Source organism: Gorilla gorilla, chromosome 14 (genome assembly GCF_029281585.2).
Source record: "Gorilla gorilla gorilla isolate KB3781 chromosome 14, NHGRI_mGorGor1-v2.1_pri, whole genome shotgun sequence".
In the NCBI taxonomy this organism is placed as follows: Eukaryota; Metazoa; Chordata; class Mammalia; order Primates; family Hominidae; genus Gorilla; species Gorilla gorilla.
Window position 1 is genome coordinate 128,746,669 of NC_073238.2, and position 9,752 is coordinate 128,756,420.

General features: G+C 50.9%; 1 long non-coding RNA gene across 1 annotated transcript; it reads left to right on the forward strand.

Annotated features, from left to right (window-relative positions):
• The first annotated feature begins 3,119 nt into the window (after nt 1-3,119).
• LOC101142601 (uncharacterized) lies at nt 3,120-9,444 on the forward strand. The gene is made up of 5 exons (XR_004067082.3): nt 3,120-3,628; nt 4,996-5,075; nt 7,567-7,786; nt 8,899-9,096; nt 9,226-9,444. It is a non-coding gene; the product is annotated as an uncharacterized lncRNA (long non-coding RNA).
• The last annotated feature ends 308 nt before the right edge of the window (nt 9,445-9,752 follow it).

The window sequence follows — 9,752 nt, forward strand, 5'->3', positions numbered from 1 at the left end:
CTCCTCCAGATATATTAATATTTAGAGCTACAGTGGTTTAATTTTTGCTTCATCAAATATAATTTAGAAAATTTGAGAGGAGAAAAAAGGCATATTATATATATCCATACTTTTGCTACCTTGTTCTTCCTTCCTGATATTCCAAGTTTTCCTCTTTGATCATTTTCTTTCTGTGTAGGGAAGCCCCTTTAGCCATTGTTTTTGGATGGATATGCCGGTGACAAATGTTCTTAGTTTTCTTTCAGTTAAGAATGTCTCAATTTTCCCTTTCAATCCTGAAGATTATTTTTGCTGAATACAGACTTTTGTGTTGGCAGTTTTGTGTGCTACTTCCTTCTAGCCTCCACGGTTTCTGGTGAGAAATCTGTTGCCATTTCAATTGCTTTTCCCTATGGGTAAAATGTCATTTCTCTCTGTGTCTTTACTTTCCAGAAGTTTGACTACGATGTGTCTTGGTATGAATTTTTTTGAATGTATCCTGTTTGGAGTTTTTTCAGCCTCTCATATTTGTAGGTTTATGTCTTTTGCCAAATTTATTAAGTTTTCAGTCATTTTATTTTTGGTATTTTTCCAGCTCCATCTTCTTTCTCCTCTCCTTCTGAGATTTTGATGACACGAATTCAGATCTTTTGTTATAGCCCCAGAAGTCCCTGAGGTTCTGTTCATGTTTTTTCCAGTCTATTTTCTCTCTGTTGTTCAGATTGGGTAATTTTTATTGTACTTCTGTTTCGCTGATTCTTTCCACTGTTTCTTCAATTTTGCTGTGGAGCCAACCCATTGAGGTTATTTATAAGTAAGGACTTACTACTGCCGTTGTGTTGCTTGTTTTCTGGTTGTCTCGTAACTCCTCTCCTCCTCTCTTTCTTTGTTACTGTCATCCTTTGTGGTTAAGTGATTTTCTTTGGTAGTATGTTTTAATTCATTGCTTTTTATTTTTAGTGTATCTATTATAGGATTTTGCATTATGATTACTGAGGCTTACAAAAACACTTTATAGACATTTTGAAGAGATGACAACTATCGTAGATCTGTTTGCTTTTTAAATCATTTTTCTCTCTCTTTAATTTATATGGTGTTTATCAATCTCTTTAAGTTTACTACTATTTTCCTCTATTAAACCTGAGCTTTTTATTTCAAATATTGTATTGTTTAGTTTTAAAATTCCATTTGGTTCTGTTTAATATTTTATATTTTCCTGCTTAGATTTTTTTATATTTTCATTCATCATAAGCATACCTTTACTTCACTGAGCACAGTCACAATAGCTGTTTTAAAGTACTTGTCTGGTAACTCCAACAGTCTTTTCATCTCAATATTGGAAACTAAAAGTTGTCATTTCTTTTGAAGATAGGTAATATTTTTCTTGGTCTTCATATGTCAAATAATTTTGGATTTTATCCCAAATATAAATTTTATGTGTAGTGGCTCTGGATTCTATTTCTCCAGGAGGTGTTGATAATTTTTGCTTTAGCAGGCAATCACCTTCCTCAAGAGAGGAAGTTTCTAAACCAAGGTGAGTGGTCTGCAGAGCAAAATCAAGGCAGGCAGACCTCCTCCATCCAAGAGGGCTCTTGGCTTCACTTAGGAGAGATTCACACACACACCGACAGTGGAGGAAGCATTGATCAGGAGATAATTCACACATGAGCCTACAGTGGAGGAGGCATTGATCAGGAGAGATTCACACATGAGCCGACAGTCGAGGAGGCATTGATCAGGAGTGATTCACACATGAGCCAACAGTGGAGGAAGCGTTGATCAGGAGAGATTCACACGTGAGCCGACAGTGGAGGAGGCGTTGATCAGGAGAGATTCACACGTGAGCCGACGGTGGAGGAAGCGTTGATCAGGAGATGATTCACACATGAGCCAACAGTGGAGGAAGCATTGATCAGGAGATGATTCACACGTGAGCCGACAGTGGAGGAGGCATTGATCAGGAGTGATTCACACATGAGCCAACAGTGGAGGAGGCGTTGATCAGGAGAGATTCACGCCTGAGCCGACGGTGGAGGAAGCGTTGATCAGGAGAGATTCACACGTGAGCCGACAGTGGAGGAAGCGTTGATCAGGAGAGATTCACACAGAATCAGACAGTGGAAGAAGCATTGATTAGGGCGACAGGGCACAGCCAAAGGCTGCTGCACGGACAGAGCAGGGCTGTCCACAGGAAAAGGGGCCCCCTCAGATTGCTGGCTGGCTGTTTATACCTCCACCTAATTACACGTAAATGAGGGGTGGGTTATTCACGAACCTTCTGGAAAGTGGTGTGGAGGTCATGTGGTCCTGGTAACACAGGCTGCTTCCTTTTCAGTGACCAGCATCATTTGGCGCAGCCCCCAGAGTCTCATGACAACTACCTTGTTCTGCTCAAGAGCCCTGTATGGTCCCCTCTTCTGTGGATGGAAACTGAGGCACAGCAATGACAGCATCAACGGAGCCACGCTGCTCCTGGCTGTGCTCTGCAGGAGCCTCCACTTGGGGGCAGAGGACAAACAGCCCCACACTTGGAAGCACAGCTCGGGAGCAGCAGCTGAGTTGCGCTGTGAGGAGATGCCAGGCGGCTGTTTATCCATCGGCTGCTTGCAAGTGATGGGGCCGGGTTTACCCTCCTTTCCTGCCCATGATTTGGGCTCTTGGCAAATCAAAGGTTTAAAGATATCAGCTCTTGGAACCACAAAGTAAACACAGCATATCTTCCTAATTCCTTTCACCACGCGGTGCACAGTTTTATGTGCTAATTGTGTTTACTGGAAGAACTCATGACTGGTTCAAACAAATTCTTATTGTGGAAAAAACATCTCCCCTGCCGTCAGCTGCTGGTACTGGTGGGATAGGAGTGCAGCACGGAGCACAGAGGCTGGAGCTGGGTCAAACCGGGAGGCAAGAGTGCAGGTGCACTGCTCCTGAGCTCAGCAGGCCCCCCGGCATCTGCTGTGTGTAGAGGGGCTGACCATAGATCACTGCTTATTGTGGTTCTGTTTAAGAGTCCTCCCTGGCAGGATCCCTGCTCCTTAAAAGCACAGTGCAGAGCATCTTAGCTCCGATGCACCAAGCATGCCCCAGCTGTGCCTCAGCGAGGAGGGTGAGCTCTGGGCCAAGACCCCCTCTCCTGGTCCGGGACGCCTGAGCGCTTGTGACTCGGGATGACTGACAAAGTCCCTGGCCAGGTTTGTTCTTCCCAGGCTGTCCCAGTGGCTTCTGAATTTTTGGCCCATGTCTTGGGTGTAGAAACTACAAGAGAATTTTAGTAGAGCAGTGTGTTGTTGGCAAGCAAGTTAGATCATCCCACTGAGCTTCTGTGACTTTCCTTTTTGCAGTTATGGTTCCAAACCAGAGTTTCCCTAGGAAATAAACACGGAGGGGCTGAAAGGACCTGGGGCCATTGGGGGTGGATGGTCATATCCAGGGTACTTGATGCCAGTGCCAACTGTTCCCTGCACGCTTCCACGTCCACGCCAACATTGCAAGGCTATGTCAAGGACTGGAACAGCTACAGTGATGACACACCTGAGGTGAACACAACTCCAGCAGCATCCTGGCCCCTCATGGGGCAAGTGCACGTGGAATCTGGAAACTTCACAGCTGAGCCTGCAAAGGTGCTCATGGCGCGCAGAAGTGTTTCTGGGTAGGTAAAGCACAGGCTAATCGCAGGTTCAGTGACCCGACAGTGCATTTAGGACAGTGACACTAGATGGGACGACCAAGCTCTGTGAGTTACACAATGGGGTGAGTTACACAATGATGGGGTGAGTTACACAATGATGGGGTGAGTTACACAATGATGATGGGGTGAGTAACACAATGGGGTGAGTTACACAGTGGCGAGTTACACAATGATGGGGTGAGTTACACAATGATGGGGTGACTTACATAATGGGGTGAGTTACAAAATGGGGTGAGTTACACAATGATGGAGTGAGTTACACAAAGAGGTGAGTTACACAATGGGGTGAGTTACAGAGAGGCGAGTTACACAATGATGGGGTGAGTTACACAGTGATGGAGTGAGTTACACAATGGAGTGAGTTACACAATTGGGTGAGTTACACAGTGAGGTGAGTTACACAATGATGGGGTGAGTTACACAATGATGGGGTGAGTTACACAATGGTGGGGTGAGTTACACAATGGTGGGGTGAGTTACACGATGGGGTGAGTTACACAATGATGGGTGAGTACACAGTGGGGTGATTTGCACAGTGGGGTGAGTTACGCAGTGGGGTGAATTACGCAGTGGGGTGAGTTACACAGTGAGGTGAGTTACACAATGATGGGGTGAGTTACACAGTGATGGGGTGAGTTACACAATGATGGGGTGAGTTACACGATGGGGTGAGTTACATAATGATGGGTGAGTACACAGTGGGGTGATTTGCACAGTGGGGTGAGTTACACAGTGGGGTGAATTACGCAGTGGGGTGAGTTACACAGTGGGGTGATTTGCACAGTGGGGTGAGTTACACAATGGGGTGAGCTACACAATGGGGTGAGCTGCACAATGATGGGGTGAGTTACACAATGATGGGGTGAGTTACACGATGGGGTGAGTTACATAATGATGGGTGAGTACACAGTGGGGTGATTTGCACAGTGGGGTGAGTTACGCAGTGGGGTGAATTACGCAGTGGGGTGAGTTACACAGTGGGGTGATTTGCACAGTGGGGTGAGTTACACAATGGGGTGAGCTACACAATGGGGTGAGCTGCACAATGATGGGGTGAGTTACACAATGATGGGGTGAGTTACACAGTGGAGTGAGTTACACAGTGGGGTGAGTTACACAGTGGGGTGATTTGCACCGTGGGGTGAGTTACACAATGATGGGGTGACACAGTGGGGTGATTTGCACAGTGGGGTGAGTTACACAGTGGGGTGAGTTACACAATGGGGTGAGTTACACAGTGGGGTGAGTTGCACAGTCAGGTGTTACACGGTGGGGTGAGTTGCACACTGAAGGCTTCAGGCTCGCTCCACCTTGCTCTCCCCCAACAGATCCAGTGGTAGGAAGTCATTTCAAGCAGCTTGTGAACATTCAAAGAAGCAGCTCAGGATCATCCTGCTGCTTCTGAGAGGTAAGCTGGACAGATTACTGCCTCTGACATGGGGGAGGAGAGAAAACTCCTGAATTTTGGTGCCCCCAGATATATCGTGGATCAAGAGGTCGGTATTATTCCATGCTTCTTCCCACTGTGAAACAAAATGAGACGTCTAGCGGGAGCCTCGCGTTGCCAGTGAAGTCAACCCAGATGTGCAGGCATGAAAAAAAAATAGCTGGAAAATCTGCCCAGGAGACCAGGGACAGCCAGGAGACACAACGCCAGGGCCGGGGCGCTCCCAGCAGGGCTGGCCTCACGTTGCCACCAGTGTGGAGGGTCCCCAGTGGGGCATGCGGGACACGCCCCGGAGGCCCGTCGGGAGGTCAGGCAGTCCCACAGGGGAAGCAGCTCAGCCCAGTGAAGAGGCCGTCCACACTCTCAGAGGAGCCTACCACGTAAGGCACTGGGAGTTGAATGACCCTGAGGGCCACAAGGCTGGGAGAAGATTCGGAGCTCGCACTCTTTGTCCATAGCCATAGCTGGCTGTGTGGGATTCAAATGGAAAACAGAGGGTTCCAGAAACCATGGTGACCACAGACAGCCCTTGCCTCTGCAGGGTACATCAGGGCTCAGAATGTGCTGTCCCCCTTATCAATCATCACCGAGACCTCAGCAGAATGGGAGGGCCCCGCAGAGACAGTAGGCGGGGGCCAGGCCTTGGCAATGCTGCACACGGACCGGACCCCAGTCGTCCTGCCATGGCCATGCCCATCTTGGCTGAGGCCACCGAGGTCTGGAGAAGGTCCTCACTTGCTCAAGGACACACGGCGGGTAGACTGGCTAGATTCATGCTCAAAAGTGTTTCCTGCCTCTCCCTGGGGCCCCTTGATGTCAGGTTTGGGTGACGCTTTCGCCAATGTCCTGGCTGAGCAGATGCCTCAGGGGCTATCATGTGGTTCCACCATGTCCCCATCCTCCAGCCCACAGAGCCTCCCATGAGAGGCATCCTTCAGCCTGGGTCCCAGAACTGAGAAGCCATGGAGCAGAGCTCCAGCCGACCATCACGTGCCTGTAGCGTGAGTGAGAAGCACACGCTGTCGCTGGAAGCCCAAGAGGCAGGAGTCCATTTGTTCCTGCAGTGCAGCCCAGCTCAAGCTGACTGATCCCAAGTCAGGCTCAAGCCTGCCTGCCCAGCCCCAGAGCCACCACTTCTGCCCCACAACCCTGCCTCTCGGGGTGACAGGAAAGGCAGTTCTTACGCATCGTAGAGAGGAGGCGGGTGCAGTCGCTGCAGTAAACAGGAGCTGATAAGAGCCAGTGGGACTGAAGAGCTGCCTGCTGGGGAGCGGCTCTGTGGAATTCCACCCCGGGCACGGTGGGCACACGTGTCACTCTTGGCAGGTGTGGACACTAATGAGACTTCGGGTACAGTTACCTGCTGGGGCCTAGACATTCTGTGTGGCAGTGGGGGCACCCGGGGCAGTGCCTCACCCCGACACCGGGCTAGCAGAGACCGGTGGACCCCTCTCTTCCCCAGAGTGGGCCCATCAGGATGCCCAAAGCTCCCAGCTGGTGGTCACTGATTTCGCACTTTGACCCGTCCTCAAAACATGAGGTCTCTGTGAAAGCACAGACACCTTGAGAGTCCCAGCATATGGGTGTGTGGCTGATCTCCCTTCCCTCCTGGCAGGAAACCCAGAGCCCTGAGCAGCTGTCACCCAAGATGGTGGCCCCAGAGCCACCTGGCCAGGCTCCCCACTTTTTCCTGAGCTGGACTCTCATGGCTGGTAACAGCCCAGGGTACCCCTCCAGCTCTGCCCTCCCAAATCTGGCTGCCCCCAGGTGTTCCCCATGTCCAGCCCTGTGATGGGGAGTGCAGAGCGAGGCTTGGAGGGTGGGCGGGGAGCAGGTTCTGATCTCAACTCTTCCGTGCTCTGGGTGAGCAAGGCGGCTGCCTAAGGTCCCAAGGACAAAGGCCCACAGCGACGGTCAGGATCGTTGAGGAGAACGCCTGGAAAGTGCTTGTTGAGTTCTCTGTCTATAGTAGGTGCTCGGTAAACGTCAAAGATTTCCCAAATATTTGTATTGCTGCCAAGCTGAAGCATTTAGAAATGCATCAGTTTCATCTCCTCTTTGTGGTTGGACTTGGGCCCAGAAGCTGGCCCCCAAAGTGGCTTCACTTGTAGGACCAAGTATGAGCCCAGCCCAGCCCACAGCTGCCCCGCAGCCCTGCGACCCATTGGGTTATAAGGTGGAGGTCTCGGAGCTTCTGCTAGGAGCCCCCACCAGCCTCTGAGTCAACCAGAGGCCCCGGCGGCTGACCCCCTACAGCCCCCGGGGCCACAGCCCGAAGTGTGGGTTGAAGGGCCCTCGGCGGAAGCCTGGCCTGCAAGCACGGGCATCCAAGCTTCTACATCAAAGTGATCCCATGCCAGGAGCAGATGTGACTGCTTCCTCAAACCAGGAAAACCTGTCTAAAATTCCGCATGTCACTGCGGGCCTTCCTCTTCCGCCCTCCATCGTCCAGCAGGTGTCGGGCCCCAGGCTGGAGGCCACGTGCCAGGCTGGCAGGATTTGTCCACTGTGAAGCTCGACACCCCCGTAGGCCCTGTGCTGCCCGCCCAGATCCCCCTGCCTCAGGATGCCCTCCACACCCTCCGAATTCCCAGCCGCTGCTCTGGGGCCTGCACAGAGGGCTTGGGCCCAGCACCTGGAAGCTCCAAAGAGGCAAATGGGGTCATGTCCAGGTAAACCTCAAGATGTGGCTCTGAGGAGTTTCCTTTTATGGGTTTTACTGCTTTTTAAAAACACTCCTTATTTTCGAAATAGAATGTGACGCCCCACCCTCACCCTGTCCAGGAGGCCCAGCCAGCGCCTCTTCTGTGCCCCTAAACACCTCTGAGAACTCCAGGCACCAGCATTAATATCCTGGAGCCCTGGAGCCCCGGACCCCCTGAGTGTGCCAGATTCTGAGTGTGCCAGGCCTGAGTGTGTGCCAGGCCCCAAGTGTGCTGTGCCCTGTGTGTGCCAGGCCCCAAGTGTGCCATGCACTGTGTTGTGCCCCCAGTGTGCCAGGCACTGAGTGTGCCAGACCCCGAGTGTGCCGTGCCCTGTGTGTGTCATGCCCTAAGTGTGCTGTGCCCTGAGTGTGCCAGACCCTGAGTGTGCTGGACCCTGTGTGTGCCAGGCCCTGAGTGTGCCAGACCCTGAGTGTGCCGGACCCTGAGTGTGCTGGGCCTGTGTGTGGCAGGCACCGTGTGTGCTGGACCCTGTGTGTGCCAGGCCCTGAGTGTGCCATGCCCTGAGTGTGCTGGGCCTGTGTGTGCCAGACCGTGTGTGTGCCAGGCCCTGAGTGTGCTGGGCCCCATGTGTGCTGGGCCTGTGTGTGCCAGACCGTGTGTGTGCCAGGCCCCATGTGTGCTGGGCCCTGAGTATGTCAGGCCCTACAGGCAGCGCCTGCAGATGGAGCTCACAGAGAGGCTAGAGGGGGAAATCTGCTTAAAGTCTTGTCTGCTCTCTTCATCCTTCAGTGGATGTGGAATTTAATCTGGCAGATACTTACGTGGCTGCTGGATGGTATAACTGTACAAGGTCCACCCCAGTGAGGAGGGAGCTGTGAGGCGTGGTGGGAATGGAGGATGGGGGCTGTGGCCTACTGGGCTCCCTGTGTCCACCCCACATCCACCCAGTAACTCATAAGCCACAAATAGATGTGCCTTGATCTACTTAATGCCTCGTTGCTAGATAGTTGGATTGTCTCCTGTTATGCATTTGCCACCCAGAGCCTCATCATTCCTCCTGTCATTACTTTCTAGTGGGAGAGTGGGTCAAAGGTGTGAACTCCTGTATTCACCCCTAGGTTTTGTCAGATCGCTTCCGAGGCTGCCCTCTTTGCCGTGGCTGCTGAGTGCAGAGCTGGGCATCTGAGTGGACAGAGTGGTGCTCCGCTTCCTTGCATCTCCCGGGCCATGCATGGTGACCTGTGCCCACTGCATCACTCCTGTGTGCCCTGTGCATGTGACCGTGTCTTTCCCGTGTATTCAGTGCTGCTTCATGTGTGAGTTTCTCTGTGTTTCAAACCCCAACTACAGTGATTTTACAGATGAACCTTAATAGATGTGAAATCTATAAGTAGCTATTAATCTTTGTGTCATATTTACTGCAAATATTTCCCCCACTCCACTAGCTTCCAGTTCTGCTTTGTGGTTTGTGAGTGACCAGTGCATCCAGTTCCTGCTGCAGCAGCTGCAATGTGCACTGTCCTGCAGGAAGCCCTCGGGGTAGGGCCTGGGGGCTGTGGGAAGCTCAGCAACAAGGTAAGGGAATGGGCAGCTTTGTTTTATTTATTTATTTATTTTTACTATTTAATTATCTCACTTTATTACACTTTAATTAAAATATCGATCTTTACGCAATACACTTGAACTGTGGAATAAAGCAGGACCAGATGTGGACCCTGGAGCTGACAGTCACTTGCCTCCCACCCAGCCACGTCCTAATTCTCTTTTTGCAAAAGCAACTACTTATCCCTGTTAAAGCTGTTCCTTCTGGTCATGACTATTTTATCACAAAATCATATGCCTCTATTTTTGTTGCTTGACTTATCCATTTTAGACATTATCTGTTTATTTCCTGCTGGACAGGCATTTTAGCTCCATCTCCCCTACTTCCACATCCACACTATAATTATATCTCTATTTTTAGTTAAATCCA